Below are 13,911 nucleotides of genomic sequence, written 5' to 3'. Positions count from 1 at the left end.
GGCTGGCCGAACTGCCCTCCCTCTGGTTGCTGCGGCTCCTGTCCCCTGATGTTGTTACAGCCTGACCCCTCAGCGACCCGTGCGCCAGAGTGGAGACGCTCGTCGGCATCCTCCCCACCCTCTCAGAGGCCGCAGTCAAACCGCCGCTTCCTCTTTTCTCCTCCTCCTCCTCCTCTTCCTCCTCGACCTCGCTCTCCTCCTCCATCTCATGGCGTGCAGCTGACTGGGGCCCCTCTGCTTCGCCATCAGTCGCAATGCCATCAGGATGATTTCCTGTCTCCGTCTCTTCTGCCCCGTCCTCTACTCCCTCGCCGGTGTCCCTCTCTGTCTCCTCTTTGGGATCTGCTCCAGGCATTGCTGCGCATTCTCGTGCGTAGTGTCCGATCTCCCCGCACTTGAAGCACTTGAACTCCGGGCACTCCCGTAGGATGTGTCCGGGCTGGAGGCACAGCCTGCAAACTTTAGATTGATTATCGTGCAGCACTCTGAAGTATTCAATCCCTTCCAGCGTCTCAAATTTGGTGCTGTAAGGTAAAGAGGAGACATTTTCATTGAAACGGACTTTGAGGAATCTCGTCCCGTCAAAAACGTCCGTCCCGGCCCACTTCCTCCGCTTGATAGGAGACACCGGCTCCACGCCCCACTGCTCCAGTTTAGTAACAATTTGATTGTCTGTGACATACAGGGGAAGGTTCAAAAAGGAGACGATCCTGGTGTCCCTCGTAACTTCCGATGCCACCACTCTGGAGTTTCTAATTTTGAAGCCGTCCAGCAGTCTTGTTTTCCCTTTCGGGTTACTCATCGTGAGCTCCCATCGTTTGTCGCTTTTCGACCTGCAGCCCAATACTCTCCCACACGTGTTGTCAACCGCACGCAGAAGCTCCATCATGGAGATTTTGTCTTCTCCCTCCACGTCCACATTAACCACCAGGTCTCTGTCCATCTCTCTCCCTTCCCCCTCCCTCCCCGCCGCTTCCGCTGCGACCGCCGTCTCTTTCACCAACCCCATTGCTGTGGCCCCTCCACCTCGTCTCTCTTTTCGTTTCTCCGCTCGACTCTCCACCACCACAAATTCTCCTCTCTCCCCCTTCTCCATCACGCTTTCTGCCTCAGTCGGATTCGCGTCCTGCTGGGGCTTCTTTGTTTCCGCCGCTATACCTCCATTTTGTTTGTCCGTCTTCCCGTCGTCGTAAGTCTTGTCCGGTCCGAGTGTCCTTGCCGTCTGTGCCATTTTCGTGCTTCTAAAGCCACAAAAGTTTCCCCCGTGCAGCAGAAAGCTGCTGGGGGGAGTTAGAAACGTGATTTTCAGAGACTGCTCTCGTTTCCCCGTCGATTTAATGTCTTTTTCGTCCGCTCCGCCGCCACCACGCCAACCCGGACGTTATCAGAGTGGTATGGCCGTAAGCCATTGAGCCGGCACCGTGCCGCTCTTTTATATATAATTCGGCCTCCGCGCTTCTTCTTTCTGCGATCAGCTTATTTCACCAGTTTCTGCGTTTATGACCAGCTACGTGACATCTTATTGCGTTTGCTGTGGAAAGAGTCAAGTGTTAAGTTTAAGAATAAGACTAAAACATAAGAGGTGGCCATTGAGTAGCTTGTAGTGATCTTTGACCAAAATGTATGTCTGGTTTTTCCTATACGTTTGCTTTGTGGATTATAGTTGGGGCGGGGGGATAAAAGGCTTACAGCACCTGGTATTCCCAGGCGGTCTCCCATCCAAGTACTAACCAGGCCCGACCCTGCTTAGCTTCCGAGATCGGACGAGATCGGGCGTTATTTTTTATTTTATTTTTTTTTGTCTTTTATTATGAAAATATATTTTTGGGAACAAAAATACATTTTTGATTGCATGTATTGTCCATCAATTCCACATTGTTACATTTGTTTTACACTTTGTTTCGCTTACACAAGATAGTATCCGTCTCTCTTTATACATAAAATAAAGCCATGCTTTCCAAATCATCAACTTAAATCAGCGCTTTGGAACCAGAACAGAAAATAAAACAAATCAGCCCTTTTGAACAAACCTTAGACTGTGTTTTTAAAAGAAAGTGACATTAAAACACCACTTTGAGATTTTAAATGACACACATTCCACATTAAACAGAATGATCCCATCCTCCCCTTAACTTCAATAAAACATAACAGAGAAAGTTAAAAGAAAACCGTAACTCGTCTTTAACTCTGTTTATATTTACCCTTCCAATAATCATCATTTTCCGTTCACATCATTTCAGACTTTTTCCTCCCCTCCCTCCCTCCCTCACCAGTTCCACACAATCTCCCCCCTCCTGTTGAGGGAGAGGAGATGGCTGTCTCTGATGAAGAGCCGGGTGAAGTCCGCATCGCCGTGCGTCAGTCTGTAATGTGTTTGTTTTTTGACCATGTTTTTGAAAATGTTCCAAACCGGGATGATTCTGCGTTCAAAGTGCGCAATGTTCCGACGTGATTTGACGGCCCACCGGGCGTGACTTAAGAGGAATTTGCACAGCGCTGCGTTCTTCACCCTGCTCTTCTCCCACACTCCAAACACAAAGAATACATCCCACGAATCCCCGCTGTCCCAAATTAATCCCAGTTTGTTGACTAAGCACTTTTTCAGGGATTCAAAGAAGCTCGCCAGCTCCGAGCAGTGGCGGTACATGTGCAATAGTGTTTCAGGCAGCAGGCCACAGACGTCGCACTCCCTGCCGACCCCCTTGTCAAACTGGTGCAGAATAACGTTAGTGAACACTTTGTTGTGTCGGATTTTGTAGTCGTTGTCTTCTGCCTCAATGCTGTTCCCTCTCACCCTCCATTGTCCCCAGATTTGTCCCACATTCAAATTGGGCATAACTTTGCCCCAGAACGGCAGAGAGGTCGGACGTTGCGACGCCTGTGCCAGAAACTTTTCATAGATCTGTTTGCTTGTCAACCTGTGTATACTCCTCCACTCTCCTCCTTGCTCCACCAACATGGCTGGGAGCTCCCCCTCTCTGTTCTGTACCACTCTCCGCTCTATGGTTGTCCGCCATTCTTTTGGGATGCTTTCCTTTAAGTCGTTATAATAGCTTGTTGTCTCCGTAATTTTGGCCTCATAGTTTATCTCCTTTATACTGTCATATATGGCTTGGGGGGGAGAAAACCCGGCATCAGTTCATACATGACGTCCTTCAACTGGACCAAACCTGCTGTTAACATGTCATTATTACATAGAAGCTTACCTGTCTTTTGAATTTTCTTATTTAGAAAGATTGGCATTTCTCTGATGACGTTTACCGAGTCACATGCATAGTCTATATGCTTTAGAAATTCCGCGTGAGCGGACAGGACTTCTCTATAGAAACCTGGAAGCCCCGCCATCATCGGTCTCTTTAGTTGCATCAGCAGCACAAAATCGCCTATGTGAAATACCTTGTTTATGAAGTAAGCCATCAGGCTTTTCCAGCCGTGGGCTGTGGAGTCACACAGATATTTTTGCACAGTTTTGATCCTGAACGCCCTTTTTTTGCTTTCTATATCTACTAATTGAAGTCCTCCCTCTCTGTACTTACTTATTAATGTTTTTCGTGCTATTTTACTTACTTTTGCCCTCCACAAAAAATTGGTTATAATTTCATTTATTCTGTTTAATACCCATAAGGGTAGTTCTATAACTGCTAATGTATAGTTTAGTTTTGACAATATTAAGTTGTTTAGAACCACTACTCTACCTTTGAGTTTTAGGTCTCTCAGTTTCCAATAATTTAGACATTTTTCTATTTTATTAATAATTTCCGTCCATGACAGATCACGAGCTGCCACTACATCTTTACCGATGTAGGTACCTAGAATTTTTATATGCTTGCTTTGTATTTTAAAAGGTGTGGTCTCCTGCTGAGGCTCAGCCATGTTAATGAACATGATTTCTGACTTACCTACATTTATGCGAGAGCCAGAGGCTCGACCGTACATGTTTATTACTGCCATTGCTCTCTCTATGCTTGCCATGTCCTTTACTGTTAGGGTGGTGTCATCAGCAAATTGCTGGACGACACAGGATCCTCCCCCTGGTAACTCAATACCTCTAATACCCTTGTCTTGTTTTAATAGAATTCCTAGTGGCTCTGCTATTATTGTGTACAGGATTGAGGATAGTGGACAGCCTTGTCTGACCGACCTTTCCAGAGGAAACGCATCAGTGGTTGCACCGTTGCATTTGACCTTACCTGTAGCTTTGCTATATAATAATTTTACCCAAGTTAGAAATCTGTCTCCAAAACCTACCTTCTCCAGTACATTAAACATAAATTGATGCTCTACTCGGTCAAAGGCTTTATTGAAGTCAATGGCCAGAAGGACACCTGCTTGATCTGTCTCTTTTAAATACTCCACCACATCTCTTATGGTGCGTACTGTGTCAGTGACTTCTCTCCCTGGCACACTATAAGCCTGGGTGGCTTCTATTATTGTATGTAATATTTGTTTGACTCTGTTTGCGAATATTTTTATTAGTATTTTGTAGTCATTGTTCAACAGAGTAATGGGCCTATAATTTGTTAGGTCATCCTTCTCCCCTTTCTTAAAAATTAAAGTGATCAAGCCTAGAGTCATTGACTCCGGTACCTTCTGTTCTTTTTCCATTGTTTTATACAATTTCAGTAGTGTTGGTTTGAGCGTGTTGCAGAAAGCTTTATAGAAGTTTGCCGTCAACCCATCACTACCTGGGCTTTTATTTGACATCATTTGATTTATTGCACACTCTATATCTTCCTCAGTTATTTCCTGTTCACACGCTGATTTATCCTCATCATTTAATTTAGCAGTCATCTCTTCCAATATGTCATTTGTAGCTTGTATGTCTGAACTCTCAGTTTTAAACAAGTCACTATAAAAAGTTTGTACTGTTTCCAGAATGTCTACGAAATTGGTCACTACTTTACCTTCTTTATTTTTGATTTCTTGCAAATAACACTGATTTTTTTTTTTTTTCCAAGTTGAGGAAAAAAGCTGTACTTTTCTCCCCTTCTACTGCATATTGAGCACGGCTCCTCACTATAGCACCTTCACATTTTATCCTTTCAATTTCATTTATTTCATTTTGAATATTCACAAGCCTTTCAACATTGACAACCGGTTGTGCATTTAATTTAGCAATTGTATTTCTTAATGATCTTTCTTTTTCTCTAGTTTTAAAGTTCAATCTTTTCGCAAACTGAATACTTTTTTGTTTAATTCTCACTTTTAATTTCTCCCACCCCTCTATGATATTTTCCCCAAACTCAGGCTGTGAACATTCAAATGAGATCAATTTAGAGATGCATTCAACATAATCCCTTCTGTTCAGCAGGCTAGCATTAAGGTGCCACACGCCTCCCCCCCTCCCCCTCCTTTTACCCCCCATTCCCACACGCAGGATGGCATGATCACTAATGAAATTTAAACAATAGCGCACAGTATCGAAAAGGTCGATCTGCGGTTTCTTGACTAAACAAAAATCAATCCGACTTTGCCGTACAGTGTCCATTTGTGGCTGTACTCTCGAGTACTCTCGTGTTATGGGATTTCTGGTTCTCCATAAATCACAGAAATTATTCTTGGCCATAAACAGATTCAGGGCCGCTCTGGAACAGTCGTGTTTATAGCTACCGTTATCGCTAATGTCAAGCCTGCTCATCTTGACATTGAAATCCCCAACTATGATGTCACAGTCTTTAGCTATGATATTCAATTCTCGAAAGAAAGAAGACCTGTCCCCCTCGTGGTTGGGCGCATAAATGTTCAGTAATTTGTAGACAGTGTCTTCAAAAACAAAGCCCACTTTAACCCACCTCCCCCCAATGTCTTTGTCTATTAGAGTGGCATCAGCCTCAATGTGGCTACTCACCATGATGCTTACTCCTCGTGCCCGCTGAGTCCCATGGCTTGAAAAGTAGGATCCAGGCCACCTTTTCTTGCACTGAGTTTCACAGTCAGTGTCCCAGTGGGTTTCTTGGAGACAGATTATTTATGCATCACACATTTTTACGACTTTAGTGAACTTGTCCATGTTACGTAGTCCACGTACGCTGAATGATGCTATTTTGACCATGGTGAGTGGGAAAGATAGAGAAAAATAATCCCCAAACAAAAAACATGATGCACACCCTTTTCAGTCCATTATTATTTACCCCTCTTAGTCTTGCCCTTTCTGCTTGTTCCCTCTTCCCTCCCCTTACTAACTCCATCCCATTCCGAAGCCTTAGGGTTCGGCTGTCGTCTCTCACTCCCCTGCCCGTGTAGAGGCCCTCTCTGCCCCGGCTGCCCGCAAGGCAAGGACGCCAGGCTGGCCGAACTGCCCTCCCTCTGGTTGCTGCGGCTCCTGTCCCCTGATGTTGTTACAGCCTGACCCCTCAGCGACCCGTGCGCCAGAGTGGAGACGCTCGTCGGCATCCTCCCCACCCTCTCAGAGGCCGCAGTCAAACCGCCGCTTCCTCTTTTCTCCTCCTCCTCCTCGACCTCGCTCTCCTCCTCCATCTCATGGCGTGCTGCTGACTGGGGCCCCTCTGCTTCGCCATCAGTCGCAATGCCATCAGGATGATTTCCTGTCTCCGTCTCTTCTGCCCCGTCCTCCACTCCCTCGCCGGTGTCCCTCTCTGTCTCCTCTTTGGGATCTGCTCCAGGCATGGCTGCGCATTCTCGTGCGTAGTGTCCGATCTCCCCGCACTTGAAGCACTTGAACTCCGGGCACTCCCGTAGGATGTGTCCGGGCTGGAGGCACAGCCTGCAAACTTTAGATTGATTATCGTGCAGCACTCTGAAGTATTCAATCCCTTCCAGCGTCTCAAATTTGGTGCTGTAAGGTAAAGAGGAGACATTTTCATTGAAACGGACTTTGAGGAATCTCGTCCCGTCAAAAACGTCCGTCCCGGCCCACTTCCTCCGCTTGATAGGAGACACCGGCTCCACGCCCCACTGCTCCAGTTTAGTAACAATTTGATTGTCTGTGACATACAGGGGAAGGTTCAAAAAGGAGACGATCCTGGTGTCCCTCGTAACTTCCGATGCCACCACTCTGGAGTTTCTAATCTTGAAGCCGTCCAGCAGTCTTGTTTTCCCTTTCGGGTTACTCATCGTGAGCTCCCATCGTTTGTCGCTTTTCGACCTGCAGCCCAATACTCTCCCACACGTGTTGTCAACCGCACGCAGAAGCTCCATCATGGAGATTTTGTCTTCTCCCTCCACGTCCACATTAACCACCAGGTCTCTGTCCATCTCTCTCCCTTCCCCCTCCCTCCCCGCCGCTTCCGCTGCGACCGCCGTCTCTTTCACCAACCCCATTGCTGTGGCCCCTCCACCTCGTCTCTCTTTTCGTTTCTCCGCTCGACTCTCCACCACCACAAATTCTCCTCTCTCCCCCTTCTCCATCACGCTTTCTGCCTCAGTCGGATTCGCGTCCTGCTGGGGCTTCTTTGTTTCCGCCGCTATACGTCCATTTTGTTTGTCCGTCTGCCCGTCGTCGTAAGTCTTGTCCGGTCCGAGTGTCCTTGCCGTTTGTGCCATTTTCGTGCTTCTAAAGCCACAAAAGTTTCCCCCGTGCAGCAGAAAGCTGCTGGGGGGAAGTTAGAAACGTTATTTTCAGAGACTGCTCTCGTTTCCCCGTCGATTTAATGTCTTTTTCGTCCGCTCCGCCGCCACCACGCCAACCCGGAAGTTATCAGAGTGGTATGGCCGTAAGCCATTGAGCCGGCACCGTGCCGCTCTTTTATATATAATTCGGCCTCCGCGCTTCTTCTTTCTGCGATCAGCTTATTTCACCAGTTTCTGCGTTTATGACCAGCTACGTGACATCTTATTGCGTTTGCTGTGGAAAGAGTCAAGTGTTAAGTTTAAGAATAAGACTAAAACATAAGAGGTGGCCATTGAGTAGCTTGTAGTGATCTTTGACCAAAATGTATGTCTGGTTTTTCCTATACGTTTGCTTTGTGGATTATAGTTGGGGCGGGGGGATAAAAGGCTTACAGCACCTGGTATTCCCAGGCGGTCTCCCATCCAAGTACTAACTAGGCCCGACCCTGCTTGGCTTCCGAGATCGGACGAGATCGGGCGTTATCAGAGTGGTATGGCCGTAAGCCGTTGAGCCGGCACCGTGCCGCTCTTTTATATATAATTCGGCCTCCGCGCTTCTTCTTTCTGCTATCAGCTTATTTCACCAGTTTCTGCGTTTATGACCAGCTACGTGACATCTTATTGCGTTTGCTGTGGAAAGAGTCAAGTGTTAAGTGTAAGAATATGTCACGTGTCAGGAAAGAACCCAAAAGCAGACGGGACAACCAGGTAAGGGAAGATATCAAGTCTTTATGGAAGTAACCGATCTCAGGGGTAGAGCAGGAGTTCGCTCAGTGGCTGGTAGGCAGGCGGGCAGGCAGAAGTCCATGAAAGGCGACGTTCCAGCGCAGACTGGTTCACAGTGGAGGCTTTTTAAGGGTGATGGCGATCGCTTTGATGTCAACGGAGAGCGGCGATTCCTTTGATGGCCAACTGGTGTACCGCGGTGAAGGGGGGGGGGTCAGCAGGTGTCAAGGGCGATCGCTTTGATGTCAAGGGCGAGAGACTGTGACAGAATAAGACTAAAACATAAGAGGTGGCCATTGAGTAGCTTGTAGTGATCTTTGACCAAAATGTATGTCTGGTTTTTCCTATACGTTTGCTTTGTGGATCATAGTTGGGGCGGGGGGATAAAAGGCTTACAGCACCTGGTATTCCCAGGCGGTCTCCCATCCAAGTACTAACCAGGCCCGACCCTGCTTGGCTTCCGAGATCGGACGTTATCAGAGTGGTATGGCCGTAAGCCATTGAGCCGGCACCGTGCCGCTCTTTTATATATAATTCGGCCTCCGCGCTTCTTCTTTCTGCGATCAGCTTATTTCACCAGTTTCTGCGTTTATGACCAGCTACGTGACATCTTATTGCGTTTGCTGTGGAAAGAGTCAAGTGTTAAGTTTAAGAATAAGACTAAAACATAAGAGGTGGCCATTGAGTAGCTTGTAGTGATCTTTGACCAAAATGTATGTCTGGTTTTTCCTATACGTTTGCTTTGTGGATTATAGTTGGGGCGGGGGGATAAAAGGCTTACAGCACCTGGTATTCCCAGGCGGTCTCCCATCCAAGTACTAACCAGGCCCGACCCTGCTTAGCTTCCGAGATCGGACGAGATCGGGCGTTATTTTTTATTTTATTTTTTTTTGTCTTTTATTATGAAAATATATTTTTGGGAACAAAAATACATTTTTGATTGCATGTATTGTCCATCAATTCCACATTGTTACATTTGTTTTACACTTTGTTTCGCTTACACAAGATAGTATCCGTCTCTCTTTATACATAAAATAAAGCCATGCTTTCCAAATCATCAACTTAAATCAGCGCTTTGGAACCAGAACAGAAAATAAAACAAATCAGCCCTTTTGAACAAACCTTAGACTGTGTTTTTAAAAGAAAGTGACATTAAAACACCACTTTGAGATTTTAAATGACACACATTCCACATTAAACAGAATGATCCCATCCTCCCCTTAACTTCAATAAAACATAACAGAGAAAGTTAAAAGAAAACCGTAACTCGTCTTTAACTCTGTTTATATTTACCCTTCCAATAATCATCATTTTCCGTTCACATCATTTCAGACTTTTTCCTCCCCTCCCTCCCTCCCTCACCAGTTCCACACAATCTCCCCCCTCCTGTTGAGGGAGAGGAGATGGCTGTCTCTGATGAAGAGCCGGGTGAAGTCCGCATCGCCGTGCGTCAGTCTGTAATGTGTTTGTTTTTTGACCATGTTTTTGAAAATGTTCCAAACCGGGATGATTCTGCGTTCAAAGTGCGCAATGTTCCGACGTGATTTGACGGCCCACCGGGCGTGACTTAAGAGGAATTTGCACAGCGCTGCGTTCTTCACCCTGCTCTTCTCCCACACTCCAAACACAAAGAATACATCCCACGAATCCCCGCTGTCCCAAATTAATCCCAGTTTGTTGACTAAGCACTTTTTCAGGGATTCAAAGAAGCTCGCCAGCTCCGAGCAGTGGCCGTACATGTGCAATAGTGTTTCAGGCAGCAGGCCACAGACGTCGCACTCCCTGCCGACCCCCTTGTCAAACTGGTGCAGAATAACGTTAGTGAACACTTTGTTGTGTCGGATTTTGTAGTCGTTGTCTTCTGCCTCAATGCTGTTCCCTCTCACCCTCCATTGTCCCCAGATTTGTCCCACATTCAAATTGGGCATAACTTTGCCCCAGAACGGCAGAGAGGTCGGACGTTGCGACGCCTGTGCCAGAAACTTTTCATAGATCTGTTTGCTTGTCAACCTGTGTATACTCCTCCACTCTCCTCCTTGCTCCACCAACATGGCTGGGAGCTCCCCCTCTCTGTTCTGTACCACTCTCCGCTCTATGGTTGTCCGCCATTCTTTTGGGATGCTTTCCTTTAAGTCGTTATAATAGCTTGTTGTCTCCGTAATTTTGGCCTCATAGTTTATCTCCTTTATACTGTCATATATGGCTTGGGGGGGAGAAAACCCGGCATCAGTTCATACATGACGTCCTTCAACTGGACCAAACCTGCTGTTAACATGTCATTATTACATAGAAGCTTACCTGTCTTTTGAATTTTCTTATTTAGAAAGATTGGCATTTCTCTGATGACGTTTACCGAGTCACATGCATAGTCTATATGCTTTAGAAATTCCGCGTGAGCGGACAGGACTTCTCTATAGAAACCTGGAAGCCCCGCCATCATCGGTCTCTTTAGTTGCATCAGCAGCACAAAATCGCCTATGTGAAATACCTTGTTTATGAAGTAAGCCATCAGGCTTTTCCAGCCGTGGGCTGTGGAGTCACACAGATATTTTTGCACAGTTTTGATCCTGAACGCCCTTTTTTTGCTTTCTATATCTACTAATTGAAGTCCTCCCTCTCTGTACTTACTTATTAATGTTTTTCGTGCTATTTTACTTACTTTTGCCCTCCACAAAAAATTGGTTATAATTTCATTTATTCTGTTTAATACCCATAAGGGTAGTTCTATAACTGCTAATGTATAGTTTAGTTTTGACAATATTAAGTTGTTTAGAACCACTACTCTACCTTTGAGTTTTAGGTCTCTCAGTTTCCAATAATTTAGACATTTTTCTATTTTACTAATAATTTCCGTCCATGACAGATCACGAGCTGCCACTACATCTTTACCGATGTAGGTACCTAGAATTTTTATATGCTTGCTTTGTATTTTAAAAGGTGTGGTCTCCTGCTGAGGCTCAGCCATGTTAATGAACATGATTTCTGACTTACCTACATTTATGCGGGAGCCAGAGGCTCGACCGTACATGTTTATTGCTGCCATTGCTCTCTCTATGCTTGCCATGTCCTTTACTGTTAGGGTGGTGTCATCAGCAAATTGCTGGACGACACAGGATCCTCCCCCTGGTAGCTCAATACCTCTAATACCCTTGTCTTGTTTTAATAGAATTCCTAGTGGCTCTGCTATTATTGTGTACAGGATTGAGGATAGTGGACAGCCTTGTCTGACCGACCTTTCCAGAGGAAACGCATCAGTGGTTGCACCGTTGCATTTGACCTTACCTGTAGCTTTGCTATATAACAATTTTACCCAAGTTAGAAATCTGTCTCCAAAACCTACCTTCTCCAGTACATTAAACATAAATTGATGCTCTACTCGGTCAAAGGCTTTATTGAAGTCAATGGCCAGAAGGACACCTGCTTGATCTGTCTCTTTTAAATACTCCACCACATCTCTTATGGTGCGTACTGTGTCAGTGACTTCTCTCCCTGGCACACTATAAGCCTGGGTGGCTTCTATTATTGTATGTAATATTTGTTTGACTCTGTTTGCGAATATTTTCATTAGTATTTTGTAGTCATTGTTCAACAGAGTAATGGGCCTATAATTTGTTAGGTCATCCTTCTCCCCTTTCTTAAAAATTAAAGTGATCAAGCCTAGAGTCATTGACTCCGGTACCTTCTGTTCTTTTTCCATTGTTTTATACAATTTCAGTAGTGTTGGTTTGAGCGTGTTGCAGAAAGCTTTATAGAAGTTTGCCGTCAACCCATCACTACCTGGGCTTTTATTTGACATCATTTGATTTATTGAACACTCTATATCTTCCTCAGTTATTTCCTGTTCACACGCTGATTTATCTTCATCATTTAATTTAGCAGTCATCTCTTCCAATATGTCATTTGTAGCTTGTATGTCTGAACTCTCAGTTTTAAACAAGTCACTATAAAAAGTTTGTACTGTTTCCAGAATGTCTACGAAATTGGTCACTACTTTACCTTCTTTATTTTTGATTTCTTGCAAATAACACTGATTTTGTTTTCTTTTTTCCAAGTTGAGGAAAAAAGCTGTACTTTTCTCCCCTTCTACTGCATATTGAGCACGGCTCCTCACTATAGCACCTTCACATTTTATCCTTTCAATTTCATTTATTTCATTTTGAATATTCACAAGCCTTTCAACATTGACAACCGGTTGTGCATTTAATTTAGCAATTGTATTTCTTAATGATCTTTCTTTTTCTCTAGTTTTAAAGTTCAATCTTTTCGCAAACTGAATACTTTTTTGTTTAATTCTCACTTTTAATTTCTCCCACCCCTCTATGATATTTTCCCCAAACTCAGGCTGTGAACATTCAAATGAGATCAATTTAGAGATGCATTCAACATAATCCCTTCTGTTCAGCAGGCTAGCATTAAGGTGCCACACGCCTCCCCCCCTCCCCCTCTTTTTACCCCCCATTCCCACACGCAGGATGGCATGATCACTAATGAAATTTAAACAATAGCGCACAGTATCGAAAAGGTCGATCTGCGGTTTCTTGACTAAACAAAAATCAATCCGACTTTGCCGTACAGTGTCCATTTGTGGCTGTACTCTCGAGTACTCTCGTGTTATGGGATTTCTGGTTCTCCATAAATCACAGAAATTATTCTTGGCCATAAACAGATTCAGGGCCGCTCTGGAACAGTCGTGTTTATAGCTACCGTTATCGCTAATGTCAAGCCTGCTCATCTTGACATTGAAATCCCCAACTATGATGTCACAGTCTTTAGCTATGATATTCAATTCTCGAAAGAAAGAAGACCTGTCCCCCTCGTGGTTGGGCGCATAAATGTTCAGTAATTTGTAGACAGTGTCTTCAAAAACAAAGCCCACTTTAACCCACCTCCCCCCAATGTCTTTGTCTATTAGAGTGGCATCAGCCTCAATGTGGCTACTCACCATGATGCTTACTCCTCGTGCCCGCTGAGTCCCATGGCTTGAAAAGTAGGATCCAGGCCACCTTTTCTTGCACTGAGTTTCACAGTCAGTGTCCCAGTGGGTTTCTTGGAGACAGATTATTTCTGCATCACACATTTTTACGACTTTAGTGAACTTGTCCATGTCACGTAGTCCACGTACGTTGAATGATGCTATTTTGACCATGGTGAGTGGGAAAGACAGAGAAAAATAATCCCCAAACAAAAAAAACATGATGCACACCCTTTTCAGTCCATTATTATTTACCCCTCTTAGTCTTGCCCTTTCTGCTTGTTCCCTCTTCCCTCCCCTTACTGACTCCATCCCATTCCGAAGCCTTAGGGTTCGGCTGTCGTCTCTCACTCCCCTGCCCGTGTAGAGGCCCTCTCTGCCCCGGCTGCCCGCAAGGCAAGGACGCCAGGCTGGCCGAACTGCCCTCCCTCTGGTTGCTGCGGCTCCTGTCCCCTGATGTTGTTACAGCCTGACCCCTCAGCGACCCGTGCGCCAGAGTGGAGACGCTCGTCGGCATCCTCCCCACCCTCTCAGAGGCCGCAGTCAAACCGCCGCTTCCTCTTTTCTCCTCCTCCTCCTCTTCCTCCTCGACCTCGCTCTCCTCCTCCATCTCATGGCGTGCAGCTGACTGGGGCCCCTCTGCT

The 13,911-nt window shown here is 45.5% G+C and overlaps 1 non-coding gene and 1 pseudogene across 1 annotated transcript; both read right to left on the bottom strand.

Annotated features, from left to right (window-relative positions):
- Positions 1 to 7,955: 7,955 nt before the first annotated feature.
- On the bottom strand, positions 7,956 to 8,074 carry LOC130125631 (5S ribosomal RNA). The gene has a single exon (XR_008811503.1). It is a non-coding gene; the product is annotated as a 5S ribosomal RNA (ribosomal RNA).
- A 610-nt stretch (positions 8,075 to 8,684) lies between these two features.
- LOC130125661 (5S ribosomal RNA) lies at positions 8,685 to 8,793 on the bottom strand (annotated as a pseudogene).
- Between the last annotated feature and the right edge of the window lie 5,118 nt (positions 8,794 to 13,911).

Source organism: Lampris incognitus, chromosome 15 (genome assembly GCF_029633865.1).
Source record: "Lampris incognitus isolate fLamInc1 chromosome 15, fLamInc1.hap2, whole genome shotgun sequence".
Lineage (NCBI taxonomy): Eukaryota > Metazoa > Chordata > Actinopteri > Lampriformes > Lampridae > Lampris > Lampris incognitus.
This window is presented reverse-complemented; position numbering and strand designations above follow the sequence as displayed.